Raw genomic sequence first — 18656 nt, 5'->3', positions numbered from 1 at the left:
AATTGACAAATGGGATCTAATTAAACTAAAGAGCTTCTCCACAGCAAAAGAAACTACCATCAGAGTGAACAGGCAACCTACAAAATGGGAGAAAATTTTCACAACCTACTCATCTGACAAAGGGCTAATATTCAGAATCTACAATGAACTCAAACAAATTTACAAGAAAAAAACAAACAACCCCATCAAAAAGTGGGCGAAGGACATGAACAGACACTTCTCAAAAGAAGACATTTATGCAGCCAAAAAACACATGAAAAAATGCTCACCATCACTGGCCATCAGAGAAATGCAAATCAAAACCACAATGAGATACCATCTCACACCAGTTAGAATGGCAATCATTACAAAGTCAGGAAACAACAGGTGCTAGAGAGGATGTGGAGAAATAGGAACACTTTTACACTGTTGGTGGGACTGTAAACTAGTTCAACCCTTGTAGAAGTCAGTGTGGCGATTCCTCAAGGATCTAGAACTAGAAATACCATTTGACCCAGCCATCCCATTACTGGGTATATACCCAAAGGACTATAAATCATGCTGCTATAAAGACACATGCACATGTACGTTTATTGCGGCACTATTCACAATAGCAAAGACTTGGAACCAACCCAAATGTCCAACAATGATAGACTGGATTAAGAAAATGTGGCACATATATACCATGGAATACTATGCAGCCACAAAAAATGATGAGTTCATGTCCTTTGTAGGGACATGGATGAAATTGGAAGTCATCATTCTCAGTAAACTATTGCAAGGACAAAAAACCAAACACTGTGTATTCTCACTCATAGGTGGGAATTGAACAATGAGAACACATGGACACAGGAAGGGGAACATCACACTCTGGTGACTGTTGTGGGGTGGGGGAGGGGGAAGGGATAGCTTTAGGAGATATACCTAGTGCTAAATGATGAGTTAATGGGCGCAGCACACCAGCATGACACATGTATACATATGTAACTAACCTGCACATTGTGCACATGTACCTTAAAACTTAAAGTATAATAATAATAAAATAAAAAAATAAAAAAAATTAGAAACATAAAAACTTCATAAATTTCAGTGAATTATTCTTATATTTTTGCCTGAAAGGCCTTTGCATTTTATCTGTGAAAGCAGCAGACTCTGTTGCAATGTCTCTTTGATGAAATATACACAATAAAGGATGAGGGATCTATTAAAAAAAAAAAAGAAAAAGAAAAGCAAACAAATAACACAAAAACACCATTTAGTCAGGCCCTCATTTGTGTGTCTTTTATCCCAGTCAGTAAACTTCACTGGAGTTATTTGATTAGAGGTCTGTCTGATTTTTCTTAAAGTAGACAAGTTGTTGAGGATAGAGCTTGTGATATTTGGCTTGAACTTTCAAATGCCTGCTACAGTAGCTAGCGCATATTAGATTAGTAAAGTTTGGGGAATGAAGATCTAATTATTTGGTAGCTTTTAAAAATAGTATTACCTACTGGAAATGTTAAATATAGTCATGACTGTTCACTATATTGTTACTGCTCATCCCGAATGCTGATATTGTGCAAGCATATGGAAAAAAATTCTCAAGAAGTAGTGCTTTAATGAAATAGAATTTCACAGGATATCACTTATAGTATATGTGTGTGTGTGTGTGTGTGTGTGTTGAGAGAGAGAGAGGAAAGAGGGAAAAATTTCCTTGTCTGACAGAAGGGTTAAAGATCTGATAAAATTGCTGACACTGATTTTATATACTCTTAAAGTCTTACCAGGCTCCTTATTTTTGAGTCAGTGGACACATCTATAACTTTTTTCGGACACTACTGAACACTAATAAAAAATAGCAGCAAATGAAAAGGAAATTGTTTTAATGGCAAATTATTTAGATAATCTTCCTGAACACTAACTGGAATAACTGGAAAGATAGCTAATAAGTACAGACAGTCCCCAACATACCATAGTTCAACTTATGACTTTTTGACTTTACAATGGTGGGAAAGCTATAGGCATTGAGTAGAAACTGTAACTCCACCAAGGAGTGTCTGTATAATCAGTCAGCCAACAAATATTTGATGAGTTCTTCCTGGGTACTCTGTAATATGCTACGTATTTAGTGGAGGAAATACTAAGAGAATGTAGTTGACATTTGCTCACTGATCTTTCAGGGTTCATAAACAACTTGGAGAGGTGATACCAGCAACGTGGAACAAAATACCTAACAGAAAACAGGAAGAGAGCAGTGATTTTAAATCATGTGTCCATATGTCAGTGCCATTCTAGAAACAGCACCAAGGGGGACTCCTGCCAAAAATGAATAATGGTAACATATGTATACACATACACATGCATGTATATATAATTTTTGTCTACAAACTGGTAAGAGAAAAATATCTATTGGAATTTTCTCAATTTTATATTCTTATTCTAGGCATCTTCCTTCAGTCATTGGTATTTACTACCGCTTGATTTACTAATAAGATGGCAAAAAGTTATAAATCTGTAGCAAACACGTTAAAAGAAAAAATTCTGAAATTGCTGAGCACTTAATTTCACAGCTTATTTTCAAGGAAATATACTTGTAATGGCATATTTTATATAGAAACCACATAGTCATAATTTCTTCTGGTAAAATTGTGCCTGGTTTGTAGGATGAATTAAATATGTCAATATTTTATAGTGTTCCTACCAGATGACCATCATATTCGAGTACTTTACTGTCAAAATAAATTTGGAAACAACCAAATATATAAGCAAGTGTTAAACGGAATGAGCAACCAATTTAATCATTTTTAAAATCTATTTCTATCCTGACATTCCACAAAGGCTGTGAGGCTCCTAGTGCTACAAACAAATGCTCAGAAGATAAGGTATTTCAATGAGAGTAAATTAGTCTAAAAACATTTTCTTAAAGCATGCGGTGTTTAAAATAAGCCTTGAAGGATAAATCAAATTTGGAAAAAATGCTTTAGAAATGCAAAGTGACCCAATAATTATTTTTATGGCATCTGGTGGTAAGGGGTATTAATGTTTACAGCCACATTCTTAGTATTATTGTTTTTCAAATTAAGGTCATCTGTACATTGGTTTAAAAAAAAATGTAAGCTACCGAAACATAGAAAGAAGAAAATAACCCTATTACTTGAGTGAGCTACCATTCACATTTTGATGTATTCTTTTCTGTGCATTTTTTAAAGTTATGGCCATCCATCTACAGAGTTTTTTATCTAGGCTTTTTCAGTTAAGATGTGAAATTAACTTTTTCCATGTTATTAAAAAAAATCTGGCCAGGTGCGGTGACTCATGCCTGTAATCCCAGCACTTTGGGAGGATGAGGCAGGCAGATCACGAGGTCAGGAGTTCGAGACCAGCCTGACCAAAATGGTGAAACCCCGTCTCTACTAAAAATACAAAAAAGAGCTGGGCATGGTGGCACGTGCCTGTAATCCCAGCTACTCAGGAGGCTGAGGTAGGAGAATCGCTTGAACCTGGGAGGCGGAGGTTGCAGTGAACCAAGATGGGGCCACTGCATTCCAGCCTGGGTGACAGAGTAAGACACTGTCTAAAAAAAAAAAAAAAAAAAAAAAATCTGTGCATATGGTTATCTTTAAAGGCTGCATAGTATTCCACTGTACAGTCATACTGATCTATATACCAATTTCCTTATTGTGGTACATTTACATTGAAGTTTATAGTTTTTCACTATTATAAGCCTGAGATGAACAGGGAAGGTGGTGTTTTTGTTTCCCTCTTTCCATTTCACCCTTTTTGTAGTCACCAGACCTTGCTCTATCCTCAAACAGCCATGTGGTTTGGGGAGGATTGACCCAGCTCCAGGACTGGGAGCTGATTGGTTTAAGTTAGTCAGTGTAACCCAAGCCCCTGGCCATGGAGTATGGTTCAGAGAATGGGATTACAACCATTTTTAAAAGTCAATATGTTCCCATGACATTATTTACTCAAAAACTTCATTTTCAGAGGTAGAATTACCATATGAGGCACCAGAATGTCTTCCAATGTATCAGATAAACACAGTACAAAATTCTGGTTGGACTCATTAAAGGGCACAGTGGGAGAAAAAGAGAAGGAGCCTGACCTTGTTTGCAGAATAAAAAAGAAAAGAAGGGCATTATTTCTCTGGACAGATTTCATGCCCAGAGAAAAAGCTGGTGAAATAAGCATCTGTATATACAAGCAAATTTATTGAAGTTTATGATACATACATCTCATAATTGTGTGTTTCTTTCATACACTTTAAATCCTGTGACCAAAAAGGCTATACAGTATGTTAGGAATTATGCTGGATTATTAAATATTAGCAGAACTGAAATCTTCAAGAGAAACCAGATTACTGAAGGTTGTTCTATGCTTGTCTTACATACAACCTCAGCTCATAAGCTCAAGGACTGATACAGAAAGAGGGTAATCACTAAAGAACTTGAAATCAAGGAAAAGTATCAACTTATGTCAGAAGAAGGATGTCTAATTTAAGCTATCCAGAACCATATCAAAAGCTGGAAGATATGGTCACACTCTTGCAGAGTTTGAATGGATGTAGTGAATCATGGAATCTTTAAGTCTTTGTTGATAAAAATAACCCTAAATGAATAAAAGTTTTTGAATCTCTGTCCTTTTACCAAGTGACAAACAGTGCTTGTGACGGTAATATATACAGATACTCCTTGACTTATGGTGGGGTTACATAAGTCAAAAATGCATTTAAGGCCAAGCACAGTGGCTCACGCCTGTAATCCCAGCACTTTGGGAGGCCAGGGCGAGTGGATCACTTGAAGTCAGGAGTTTGAGACCAGCCTGGCCAAAATGGTGAAACCCTGTCTCTACTAAAAATACAAAAATTAGCCGGGAATGGTGGTGGGCACCTATAGTCCCAGCTACTAGGGAGGCTGAGGCAGGAGAATCGCTTGAACCCGGGAGGCAGAGGTTGCAGTGACCCAAGACTGCACCACTGTACTCCAGCCTGGGCAACAGAGTGAGACACTGACAAAAAAAAAAAAAAAAAAAAATTAATTACCCTGATAAGCCCAAAAGTAAGGTCAAAAACTTCTAAGTCGAACCATCATAAGACAGGAACCGTCTGTATTGGTATAGTGTAGGCTGATGGAGTTTGGGACCTCAGAGATTAAACTAAAGGAGATTATCTATGAGCCATTGGGAGACATACTTAAGTTTGCCAATAATATGAGGTTTTAAACTGGCATGCACGGAGACTTTAGGTGCACATGCAGTGGTGGTTAAGGCTTTACTTTAAACCCAAGTCACTTGGCACAGTGTCTATACTATTGTTACCTGCTTCAATGGTTGGCAGGTTGCCAGTGTTTTATTTTTAGTGACATGGTCTTGCTCTATCACCCAGGCAGAAATGCTGTGGCACAATTTTATCTTACTGCAGCCTCAACCTCCTGGATTAAAGCAATCCTCCCATCTCAGCCTCCCAAGTAGCTAGGACTGCAGGAATCCGCCACCATGCCCATTAATTTTTTTTTTTTTTTGAGAGATGGGGGTCTTACTATGTTGCCCAAGCTGGTCTTGAACTCCCCAGCAATCCTCCCACGTTGGCCTCCCAAAGTGCTGGGATTACAGGCATGAGCCACCATGCCTGGCTGCCAGTATTTTATATACTGCTTCCTGAAACACTTGAATAGCAGTTTCGACCCTGTTAACAGGAGAAAGTGGATTGGAGTGGTGGATTGGAGTGCCTTATAAGAGATCTACTAAAAAGAAAAACATCAATAAAGCAGGCACAGGAAATCTATAAATAGAATAGAACAAGACCAAAGGAGGGATTAAGACATGGATCTACATGCCATATGGATCCACTCATTTCCTACAATGATCTGAAAATTTGGCTTTGAGTTTCCTGCCAGCGAAGGCACAGAGTAACAAGAGCACTTAAGACAATGATTCATGCTATCCAGAAGAAATAGGAATATGTGTTTTTCATGGGGGTGGGGGAGGGAGGGAAATTTCCACATATGAACATTTGGTAAGTAATTAGTTTTGGAGGTCTCTAAGCTACCATTATAACTAACAATTATTACCTTTCTTTATATGGCACTGAATACTTTGCAGAGAAATTTCACATAACTTTCTTTACACAAAAATCCTGCGAGGTAAGATTCCAGGATATTATTAAAGCAATAATGTAACCCTTATTCATGCATCTAAGAACCTAGTCTAACTGGAAAGGCAACACAAAAAGTAGAAAATAAGCGGAAAGATCTCTGAGATAGCAAACCAAATGGCAATAAGTGTATGCACAGAAAAGAGCCTCTCACTCAGAACCTATATTCTCTCATTTAACCTGAAATTCTAACAGGGTTGATTTCCTTCCTAAAACTGCAGTGGATTAAAAGTAACAAAACAGAAACTATTACAGAGAAGCACTCTGAAAGCCTCCTAGATGCGTACACAGGAGAGCAGAGGCAAGAACTAAAAACAATCAAAAGAGCAGTTAAGTGCAAAAACAGAAAACCCTAAACACTCACTAAGTAGGATAAGCTCAGACTCTCTCCGCCCTGGATCCTGACCCTCCACGAATCAGTTCCTCACAAACCACCTCAGCCATCTTTCAGGAACGGAAATGTGATCCTGCTTGCCTGCTCCCAACTCTTGGCAACCCTTCATTGACTTTCCAGGCTCATAAGACAAAATCATTATTTAAAAACGGTCCACAAAGTCTGCCTGCCTCTCCAGTCTCATCTCACTTCGGCCCCACCTGCTTGGGCCTTTTCACATTTCCTTCCCTTTACCTGGAAGTGTCTCAATGCTGCCTCTCCTGGGGGATCTGAAATGTCATTTCCTTAGAAAGCCTTACCTAGTCCCAGAGTCCACATTAGGTTTTCCCGTGCACCTTAGCGCCTTTGCAGTTTAGAATTTATCACAGTTGCACTTAGTCTGATTGTTTTATTTGCTTGTTTGTTTTTTGAGACACCAAGGCTGGAGTGCAGTAGCGCGATCTCGGCTCACTGCAACCTCCGCCTCCCGGTTCAAGCATTCTCGTGCCTCAGCTTCCCCAGTAGCTAGGATTACGGGCGTGCACCACCACGCCCGGCTAATTTTTGTGTTTTTAGTAGAGACAGGGTTTCGCCATGTTGACCAGGCTGATCTCAAACTTTTGGCCTAAAGTGATCTGCCGGACTCAGCCTCCCAAAGTGCTGGGATTACAGGCGTGAGCCACCGCGCCTGGCCAGTCTGATAGTTGAATACCTATTTCCTTCAGCGTACTGTGAGCTCTGGTGGAAAAGGACCATGTCTGGCTCGTCCATATGCCAAATAAGTATTCACCGGAAAAAATATGAGTAATGTCACAGGACAAGCAGACATCTTCCTAGTATATAATTTTAAATTTTACTAAAATCTTTTTGAGAAGGTAGCTATTGTTTTATTAAAGCAAAAAAAAAATTACAAAGTACAATGCAAAATTCATATGAATTTTAAAGCTAAAACAAGACTTTCAGAATGCTTTAGGCTACACCCCCAGACTTCTCTAGAGACGTGCTTAAAATAATATGGAAACACGGTGTGGTAAAAGATGCATCTCCCAAGGGATCTGGATAACCAGCGCTTATCTTCATTTTACTGGAGGAGAATACATGTGCGGAGAGGGCTTTGCAAACTACAAGGCTTTTGCCATTATAACATTGTTATGGAAAAATCTGTGTTTCTAAGAGGGGGAATGATTTAGCTATTGCATTGCCAATTACAGGTGGGGCTGGCGCCAGAGCCCAGGCCTCCCGGGGCCTGTCTAGCTCACAGCTTTTCATTAATGCACAGCACTTGCCACCTGGTCTCTGCCGCAAAGGGTGGCCTCTCGAGTTAGGAGCCATATCTAGGGCGGATGGCCTGTGCTAGGCTCAAAGACACTCTTAAGTTCCGATCAACCAGAACTGAGGAGCGGGTAGGAAAATCAAGCCGAGCCTTCCTCGGCTTCACAATCCGCAGGCTCTCCGCTGTCCCCGGCGGGACTCGGCAGTTCCCCTGGAGGGCTGCAGCCCGGCTCTCTTCGCTCAGGCCCAAGCCCGCGCGGCTCTCCCCCTGGCGGAGAACTCGCAGGACTGCGACGCATTCCGGAGACGCCGTCAATCTCCGAATTTGAAGCGCAGGCGATATCTAAGGGGCCTGGGAAGCGGGAAAGCTCGGGAGTCACTCCGGAGAGAACACCCTGCAGGAGTCGACGCGGCTGCCTGGCTTCGTGGTCCTGCAGCGTGGCCCGTTGCTTCGCGCAGAGGTTGGCCACAGCTGCTGGCTAGGAAACTGGGGACCCCCTGGGTTGCCACCGAGGAGGGTGGAGGCCCCCGTCAGTCCCCTCGGGGATGCAGCTGCATTTTCCCCTCCTTGCGTCCGGCCGGGAGCCAGAGGATGGGGCTGTGGAACCCATTCCGAAGGGCAGGGCGGGCCCTTCGGAACCCGGACGCGAGGGAAGGCGAGAGGCGCGGGTGTGCCGCACGCCCACCGGCGCCGGGGCAGGGGCGCTGCAGCCGGCGGCCCACGGAGGACACCAGTGGTGCCGCCGCCGCCGCGGGCTCGCGGGCCGCGCGCGCACGCGAGTGGGCGTGGGAGGCAGGGGCGCTACTAGCAGGCGGCGTGCGCGCGCGCGCTCCCCCGCGCCCTCCCTCGCAGGCCGGCCCGGCCCCAGCGCGCGTCACGAGGGGCCAGCGAGCTAGCTGGAGGGCGGGAGGGAGGGTGGGGAAAGGGGGTGGGGCCGCGAGACCGGAGGGGTCCGAGCAGCGGCTGCGGAGCCGGAGCTGGGCGAGGGCGGCTGCGGTCCCGGCGGCGGCGGCGGCGGCGGCGGCAGCTGAGGCGGGAGAAGATGGTGGCGCTGGAGGCAGCAGCGGCTGGAGCGGAGCTTTATTCCCAGGCTTGGCACCAGCGCTGTCACTAGCGCCGCCTGCTCCCGCGGGCCCGCGGACCCAGCTGTCAGGCAAGGTACCACAGCCAGGGAGGGGTGGGTGAGAAGGGGTGCCCGGCGCTGATGCGGCCCCCGACGGATCCCGGGTCCTCGCCAAAGGGCGCCCCCGGACGCGAGAGGGGCTGCCTGGAACAATAGTGCGGAGGAGCGGAGGCAGCAGGCGACATCCAGGAGGCAGTGCCTGGAACCATCAGCTAGCGAGGCGGGGGAAGGCGGCGTTGCGAGCGAGACGCCTGGGGTCCGGTGCCCGCTGAGATGCCGGGCTTCGGGCGCAGCAGGCGGGCCTGATGACAGTCATGGCAGGAGTGAGTGTGTGAGAGTGTGTGTGTAAAAGGTACAGCAGAGGGGATGGGGTGGCGGACGGAGGTGTTGGGGGGTGACATTTCCAGGAATCCCCGCTAGGACCCCCTCATCTCTCGGCTGACTCTCCTGGAGAAAGAATGTGATGATGGAAACGGTGAGGTGGGCAGGATGCACTTGGTGTGTGAAGCGTGGAGGGAGGCAGTGGGATAGGGGCCGGTTTGTAAAATCCTGTATATGTGTGTGTACGCGTGTGGTTGCATCCACGTTCCCCAAACTGCTCCCCAAATCCAGAGATCTGCCGCTGCCCTTACTTGATGTCACCGGCTAAGACTGTGGGACAGTGTTTGTTATTTTGACCCTGCAACTCTGAGCACAGTGTCTGTTCTGCTCCTGCGTGTGGATGGCCCAGTGTAGGGATTCTCGCTTCCCCTTCCTCTGGCCTCATGACATGGGGATGTGGAAGTGAGCATGTTGCTTTGAGGCACATGGCAGGGAAATAGGATAACCGTTACACATTCTGGGCTTGCTAGTGTACCCGGTTTTGAAGGGGCCTTCCATCCTGTGATACTACTTCTCTCCTTAGCACCTGTTCCATAAGGGTCTTGTACTCCCTGACTGTGCAGTTTCTATTGTTTTTCTCTTGTCTGACCAGAAGGAGAAGGATGTTGAATGATCAGATTCCTCTTCCTGTCCCCACAACTTTCAATGCTAGCTAGACCTTCTCCTTCCACATTTAAGCACTGAAAACCTTATGGCTAGAGGATGGATGGTCTTTGTGTTGGTTCTTTTAGAATGAACTCTGGAGTGTATACGTATAGAGAGATGCGGTGGGGCGGGGGGCGGTCTTTTAAAAAGAAGAAAAATATCACACGGAGAAATGTTTGGTGCCCACTTGGTCAGCATCACACAGCCAGGGCGTTTTCCTCAGGAAACAGGATACTTTATTTCTACTGCTGGTGACATCCACTCTCCCAGCTGTCACAATAGCTAGGTGGTGCCGTGTATCATTTGGAAACTGAAATCTCCCGAGACCCACAGTGATGGGGTCCCAGGTCAGTAAAGTCCCTGCTTTCCTACCTGATAGAGCCCACTAGTAGGGAATTTGGAAAAATGTCAGGCTGGCAACAACTCACCCAGTGGGAACAAGGACACAGAAATGCATCCAGAGTCTATGGCTGTTTAATTGTCTCTGCGTGGTAAAGATAGGTGTGTGTAGGTAGGGTTGGGTAGAGATAGGCAGGGAGATGGCATATTCATGTGTATCCAGGGCAGTGTGATTCCCCCTCACCTATGTTTCTCCTGCGGTATTCATAGGAATGAGTGCACTTTACACTTAATATCTCGACACTTCTTTATTAAAATGTTGTATGACTAGCTTAATCTGCTTAGGACATGTTTTAGTCATAACACCTTAAATTCTACTGCATTGCTGTCGGAATCCAAACTGGCTGCCCGGTTCTCTTCGAAAAGCCCGTAGCAGTCATGGCTACACAAGTAAATATACAACATGTTGGCACCAGAGATTTATTTTTCTTTTTTAAAATTTTTGTTTTGCTTTCTTTTATGGGCAAAGGTTGCATGATATCGTTGTGAAAATAATAAAACTAGGGCTATCCACGTATGCTTTTTTTTCTTCCCATGTATCTTATTTAATGATATATAGACAAGGTGCTCTTGAAGCTGTCTATGTAAAGTAAATTTCCCCATGTTCTTCAAGTCAAGCCTTCTAAGATTTTAATATGAGATTGGTTGTTGGCTGTCATCCAAGATTTAAGGATAGATTTATAAAAATGAATTTTGAATCTTAGTTCTTTACTCTCTTATTTGTTATGCCAAATGTCTTTCTGAGAAAAGTACTTAGGGAATTTAAAAGCCATTCTAAGAGATTTTGGTTTAAAAAAAAAGTCATCATCCTTTATATTTGCAAGTAAGACCAGGGATGTAAATGTCTCACAAGAAAGTTTAATAATATGAGGAATTACCAGGTAAATACACTGTTTAGAGAAAGAGGAATTACACAGCAGCAAAATCGATGACTCAGGAATCAGTTCTTTTCTAATGTAAATGTGATCATTTTTATTTTTATTTATCTTTTTGAGACAGGATCTTCCTCTGTCGCCCAGGCTGGAGTGCAGTAGTGTGATCATAGCTCACTGCAGCCTCAAACTCCTAGCTCAAGCAATCCTCCTGCCTCAGCCTCCTGAGTAGCTGGGACAATAGGCACATGGCACCACACCCAGATATTTGTTTATTTTTTTCAGAGATAGAGTCTCGCTATGCTGCCCAGGCTGATAGTTTTAAAAATGCAATATCTGGCTTTTCTAAAGATCGGACTGGTATAAGGTTAATGAGACAGCTCTAATAAATGGTTGTACCTTTTGCTGTGGCCTGCAGCAAGCCATTTTTTGTGCATGGATGCCTTTCCTTCACTTAAAGTAGCATCAGTGCTTTTCTCTTCCATTATTGAGCCTCTTAAGGTTTTTTGTTGTTGTTGTTTTGTTTTGTTTTGTTGTTGTTGTTGTGTTTGTTTGTTTCGGAAGACTTAGGGGTAAGAGATGTTTGAAAATTGACCTCTGGGGCCAAAAGGAATTAACTGTAGTACCTTGGGGAGATAGGACTTTTATCCTACAAAGAAGAAGTAATTGTTGCTAAAACTGAGAGAATTTCAAGCCGTAAAATCTGAAGTTAACTCTCTGGGTTACAATAATTAATTTGCAAACATTTTTTAATTGCCTCCCGCATCTCAGATCCACTGTACCTTTGGATAGGGGACAGGGAATGTTGAGAAGGGTTGGAGGTTCAAAGAATGCTAAGTCTTAGATCCTGGCCAGAGGTGGATCATGATCTAGAAGGAGAAAAGAGGAAATATGTTACTAACTGTAAAAATAGTGAAAAATGATTAAGTGCTGAAAAAGCAGTATTCCTGCAGAGCTGTGGGAGTTCACAGGGTACAAAGTGACTTCTGATGGAAGAAGTAGGGAAGGTTACATGGGATATAGCATTTGAGCTGTGATTAAGGTGGCATTTGGGTTGGCAGAGAAGGAAGGGCATGCTTGGGGGAGGAACAGTGTAGCACAGGCCTGGCAGTGGAAGGTGTATGCCTACACAGGAAACAAAAAAATGGTGTGCTTTGGCCGCAGTGCTAGGAATGCCAAGAGATGTAATGAGGGATAAAGCAAGAAAGAGAGGTTTGTTCAAGGTGGTGGAGCAACTTGTACGCCAAGCTAAGGAGTGTGGATTTTGTTCAGTAAGGACTGGGGAACTATAGAAGATTTGTGAGGAGAAAGATTGACAGTATCAGAACTGTGCTTTGGGGCAATACTTTTGTAGTATTATGTTGGATGGAATGACATGGGAAAAGGCTGGCAGGAGGGAGACCAGATAGACCCTATTGTCAAAGTAGGGGAAAGATGGAAAGAGGCAGTGGGAGGCAAGAAGGGAACACACCTAAGAGGTGGTGTGCGGGAATTATCTGAGGAGCTTGAACAGTCACTGGAAAGTGAGGAAGGGAAAAGGGAGGCCAAAGATCATTGTCAGGCTTAGCTGAGAGAGCAGTTGGGTCATTTTCAGAAAGAAGATATAACAGAGGATAAGGAAGAGGAGAGAAGTTTCTTTTTGAGCATGACAGGCTTGTCCAAGTTAAGGGACTAGAATACAGAGGGAGGTTAGAGCTACCAGGAGATTTGTAAGTCATCTACTTAGGAGCGATTTTCATATCCCAGGAATCACTGATAAAGAAAATGAAGAAAGAAGAAGCAAAGGTAAGGATAGGATCCTTGAGGGATGTCTGTATGTTGGAGGGGAAAGAGAAAGAAGAGGACAGGAACCACGTTAAACAAGGGGCAATTGGAGAAAAATGATGGAAGTAAAGTGGTACAGTGTCATGGAAGCTGGAAGGGGTGAGGAGAGCCCCTGTCACTCACACAGCACACCCCATGGGTGACGGTGCAACCAAGGCAAAGCCATTGGATTTGACTCTTGGATTTCCTTTATTGTCTTTGTGGTAGGTGGAAGTGGCAGCCAGGGGCAAGGGTTGAAGGGAGGCGAGGGGGAAGGGAAATGGAAAGCAGTGAGAACAGACTTCATTTTCAATAAGTTGGGAGATAAAAGAGAAGGAGAGAGAGTATGATATATCACAACAATGGTGTAGTAGAGGGAAAGTGGTATTTTTAGTATAGGAAGACTTGAGCCTGCTTTATAAGCTGAGGAGAACAATCCATTGAGGGAAAAAGAGATTGAAAATGTAAGGGAGAGGCTCAATTGAGGGAATTAAGTCTTCAAGAAGATGGGAGGATACTAGATGAAAGCAAAGGAAGGATTCTTTTGAGACAGAAGCATAGGAATTTTGAGGTGGAAAGAAAGGAATTTGGCCACAGTCTTTTAAGTGAGGTCAAAGAGAGGTGGGCAGGTTGAAGCCAGGAGTAGAATGACAAAGACTTGTGGGCATTGTGGAAACAGAGCAGTGAGTCAATTAGGAGTGAATAAAAGATCATTACCCAACCATGAGGACCTCATGTGTTTGAAAAGCATGAATTTGTAGTGAAACCAATTAACGCTATATAATTGGAGTTTGACAACTACTTAAGTAATTTTTGTATAGTGAGCATTTAATCTCGCTAAATACAGTGGTTCTTCATTCCCTTAAATGCAGTAAAAAGAGGAGAATGTTTACCTTTAAAATTATCTAAATAAAAGACTCCACTTGTATTTCCTGTAAATATTCTCTCTCAGAGATCTGAGCTAAATTTTAAGAAGTTTATAGTAAAACAATGGGGGAAAATGTAAGTGTTTTTTTAAAGGATGAGCTTTTTCTATCTGTAGTGGTAGAATATGGTTTTACAGTGACGTACATGTAAAGTCAGTTTTCAAAAGAAAAATCAAATATAGCACCTCGCCCAACACCATACCCATCATATGCATTCAATATACATTTGTCACATGAATACATGAATAAACTTTTTTTAAGTAAGCTAGCAACAGTATCTAAAATTTTAAATTTCAGGATTTCATTCTTACACAATGGACATCGAATGAGTTGCCTTTTATGGCCTGTGCAAGTTTATGATAGCATTAAAACTATTTATTCATACCTGATATATACATTGAAGCTTTATTTTTAAAAACCCCACATTTTTCACAAAATGATTGTGAACCCTTTAGATCCTTGAGTTATGGGATTATGTCATGATTCCAGGTGAGTTTATGGAACTTCAACTGTAATGAGTGGTGATTTTGAGGTTTTAATGATGAAATTTATTCATTCCTTCAACATACACTCATTGAACACTTTCTCTGGGCCAGAAACTATTCTAGGTGCAAGGAATATGGGGTGGGGGGAGGCATGTCCTTAATATCACAGAGCTTTTAGTGGAAGGAGATTAAAAATAAATAAATAAGTAATTACATAATATGCCAGGTGGTAAGTGCTATGACGAAGAATAAAACAGAGAGAGCAATAGACTGATGATAGTGGGTGGGTGGGGGGTGACATTATTTTATATAGTATGGTCAGGGAAGACCTTAAGCAGAAAGAGCTTGAAGATGTGAAGTAGTAAGCCCTGCAGATATTTGGGGGAAGGGTCTTCTAGGCAGAGAGGATATCAAAAATGAAAAGGCTGGATAAGAACATGTTTGGCATCCTCAAGGGACAGCAGGGAAACCTTATTGGTTTCCTTGGTTTACCTGGAGCAGTCACTTAGGGAATTCACAATAAAATGCTTTGCCTTTCATTTTCAATTGTTTGCCCATAAGGCTGCATTACCATCTACTGTATTTGGGCTGACCTATGAATCAGTACTGGGTTTATATAAAGATGAATATCCTCAATCAAATGTATTTAAGTTAGAAAACAATCATGCCTGTAATCCCAGCACTTTGGGAGGCTGAGGCAGGCAGATCACTTGAGGTCAGGAGTTCGAGAGCAGCCTGGCCAACATGGCGAAACGCCGTCTCTACTAAAAATACAAGAATTAGCCGGGCATGGTGGCGCATGCTTGTAGTCCCAGCTATTTGGGAGGCTGAGGCAGGAGAATTGCTTGAACCTGGGAGGCAGAGGTTGCAGTGAGCCGAGATCACGTCAGAAAACAAAGCGTGATTCTGTCTGGGTAGTGATGAAATACTAGTCAGCTGGAAGTAGTTCTGCTCCTTGGAACTTACATCTCTTCTGTGGTCTGAATCTTCTTTAAATATTGCTCTCTTTTCTTCTTCCTTGTTTCATGTTCCATTCTCAAGTATAAGATCCTTGAGGCTAGAACTTTGTTTTGTTCATCTGGGTATACTCTATAACACAGACTGACTCTCTGCATTAGTAAGGGTTTATCAAATACTTATGGAGAGGAATTGATGAGAAATTTCCAAAGATTTAAGTAACTCAGGTGTAAAGAATGAGGGTAAAGCTCGTTTACCTTGATTTCTGCAGATAGGTAGCTGTTTTTCAAACAGGACACAGAATTGCCATATGATGCTAAAGCAGTTTATGCATGCAGACCCTGAGATGAGGACTTGAGTTCAGAATAGTTTATCTGAGAGACAACCTCAAGAAGCACAAGTGAGAGCATGGAGAAAATGACACAGGAGAGGGAAGAAAGCCCATTAAGAGGTGAGTTAATGAGCAGGTTACCACGGTGGGCAGCTGAGGCTTGGCTCTGCTGGCATTATATAGACTGCACATTAGGATTGTCCACCAAGCAGTGGAGAAAGTGGGGTCTTTATCCACCATTTCCCTAGGGATATTAAATCTTCAATACTTTAGGGCTGCTAAGATTAGCCTGAGCAAGCTCCAGAGACACCAAAGAAAGCTCTTGAGCAGAGAAGCAGAGAGGCAGAGCCAGGTGGAAGTGGGAAACTGTCAGTGTATGTGGAGACTGTCGATACAGCTATAGCTGAACTCAGAAGTGGACATGGGACCCCTGTTTAACACAGCACAGAGGTATCATAAAGAATTTTTAACAGATAATAATTGGTTTGATGGCAGTTATTTTAATTTAGGGATTTTAATGTATTGTGACAACTGCCTGCAGTTTCGTTCACTCACAAGCCAACTATTGGCCACCCTCAGTTATCTGAGGTGCAGAGTACTATATATGCTCATGTGTAAGATACCCTCTGTTATAGGGTGGCCCTCAGTTTTCCAACAAGAGCGTTTATAAAAAGGCTTTATGTCAACTTGAATATGCATATTCTAGGAATATAGGCAAAGAGTGAAGTATCTACTTATGTTTAATTTATTAGTTTACTTTCATATAATTGAAGTCACATTATATAAAATTATTAATTTAGAAATATGACATCCTTCCATTCTCACATTTTATGAAATCATTTATTCAAATACTTCACATACTTTTTTGACTTTAGAGTCTTTGTCATGATTAGGCCACTTTTGTCATGTTCATTTCTATCTAACTTTTTTGAGATATAGTACTTCTTGAGTTTCTGTATGATGCTACCACCACAAACTTTATTCCAAACCCTGTGTGCTCATTCACTTAATGTAAGAATGTTTGTTTTATCCTTTCTTCCTAAAGGAGTATATTTATGATCTCTGCAACCCAGCACTTCTGTATGTCTTGTGTAAAGACATCCAAGACAAGCAATTGTAAAGCTTCTCCCCAGGATTATTTACTTAAATTGGTGTTAAAAATCATGGCCTCCTTTACTCTGTATTCATTCAGTCATTTATCTTATTTCAATTGCATAGCCTTCAGAAGTATCCCTATCTTGTGTTGATTGAGTTTATTTCCGGCTATCTTCTCCAAATAGTTCTTAAGTAACCTCTGAAACACACAACTCCTTTTCATGAAATCTGCAGTCTTACCAGGTAATATGTTTTTGACATGGTTTCTCTCTTTAAAATCAGTTGCCGTCACATCCAGCATTAGTGAATTACATGGCTTTCAGTTTCTGTTATCTTGGAGGTAACAGGGTTTTTGGCATTCAGAAGAAGGTAATTAAGAGAATACCCCACAATATGGGAGACTTTGTAAGCATTTATACATAAGGCAACTGTCTCTTTTCTGAAATACACATTTTGGAGGACAGAATCTCATCTTTTTGTATATGTAAAGTGATCACAGGAGGTTGTCAAGGTATGGTGGCAAAACCAATCCCTACACAGTAAGTTTCCTTTTCAGCCTCCTCTTCTGTTCCATGTGGATTAATTAGCATACAATTTGTGTGAAAAATACAGCAAATACAGCAATGATTTATTTCCTAATGGAATTAATTGGCCACCATTCCAAATAATGTAATCGTTATGTTTCTGACTATTGATAAATTTTGTATCTCGAGATCAATTCTGCATTTATTAACAGGCACACTTTATTTTAAAGAAGGATAATTGCCAAAGTATGTATAAATTCCTTTTTCTTGTAAATTGTAGCATATTTTAAAAGCAGAGGATGAGCTTAGAGTCATTTAAGGAAATTCCACTTAACAAGAATAATTAACCCCTACATTGGCTATTCAGTGAATTTGGACTTTTATACTGGACTTTACTAAAGTGGGTTGCATTCTGTTGCAGTGGCTTTTACAAACTTTTGGCCATGATTCCTGGTGAGAACACAATTTAGATGATAGGCTAGCAACATAGATGAATGTGTGTAAACACATATACACACACACATACATCACTGAAACAAGTTTCACTCAACAATACTTGTCCTTTATTATGTGTAATCCACCCTGATGCTTCCTATCCTATTCTCTTCTGTTCTGTATGTTTGCCAACACACTGAAGTAATCTCTGCATTGGTGAACCCTAATATGCAGTTTAGAAAACACTGCTCTATTGTATTACATTTATCAGAAGAGTGTTTATTTTCTTATAGTATGAAATAATTTCATGTCAAAAGTTGTTTTTTCGTTTTTTGAATTGTTAGCATATTTGGATATTTGGTGGTATGGACAAATGATGCAGTAATCACAGAGAGAAACTTTATTTTTGAGTAGACATTTTGTTTCCAAAAGAAGAAATTACATTAGTGTGGAAAAGGGAAAGTGGAGTAAGAAGAATAGATTTGTTCTTAGATCTGTGGCTTTCTTGGGTTGTGGGGACCATGTCAAGTCACTGGGCCACAACCTCCTTGCTGAGCTGGTTCCTCACGATTCTTTCCTGTCCTTCACTCTTCCTGCCCCTCTTCCTAGCTGCTGTCTCTTAGCCTCTAGAGTTCTGGACGTTTAGTTAAATTACTTAATTCTAAATTTTAACCTAATATTATTTCTTCCCAGATGTGAAAATAGTTTCTACGCCCACTTCCCTTCCAAATAACTTGAAAATATAAGAATCATTTTTCCCTGAGCCAGTACCTGGAAGAGTTCTGTCCTAAAGGAGCTAGAATTTGTTCTACAGATGAAATGTTTCCATAGTATTAGGTCATATGAAAGCCTAACCTAATCTTATGTTCAGGTATGATTGTGTTCTTTATGGCAGGCTAGCTATCAAAGTACACATAAATTC

At 41.9% G+C, this 18656-nt stretch overlaps 1 protein-coding gene across 3 annotated transcripts in view; it reads left to right on the top strand.

Moving 5' to 3' along the window:
* Positions 1 to 8116: 8116 nt before the first annotated feature.
* APBA1 (amyloid beta precursor protein binding family A member 1) overlaps positions 8117 to 18656 on the top strand; it is a 239041-nt gene continuing 228501 nt past the window's right edge. Inside the window, exon 1 of one of the 3 annotated variants that reach the window (XM_009456701.5) lies at positions 8117 to 8218. The gene's annotated coding sequence lies outside the window, so the exon portion shown is untranslated. Of the gene's footprint in view, positions 8219 to 8693; positions 8917 to 18656 lie in introns of those variants that run through there. The other 2 variants (XM_001138890.7, XM_009456702.5) reach the window with 2 other exon arrangements.

Source organism: Pan troglodytes, chromosome 11 (genome assembly GCF_028858775.2).
Source record: "Pan troglodytes isolate AG18354 chromosome 11, NHGRI_mPanTro3-v2.0_pri, whole genome shotgun sequence".
NCBI lineage: Eukaryota > Metazoa > Chordata > Mammalia > Primates > Hominidae > Pan > Pan troglodytes.
The sequence above is the reverse complement of the archived record's forward strand: the minus strand, read 5'-3'. Positions and strand labels throughout refer to the sequence as shown.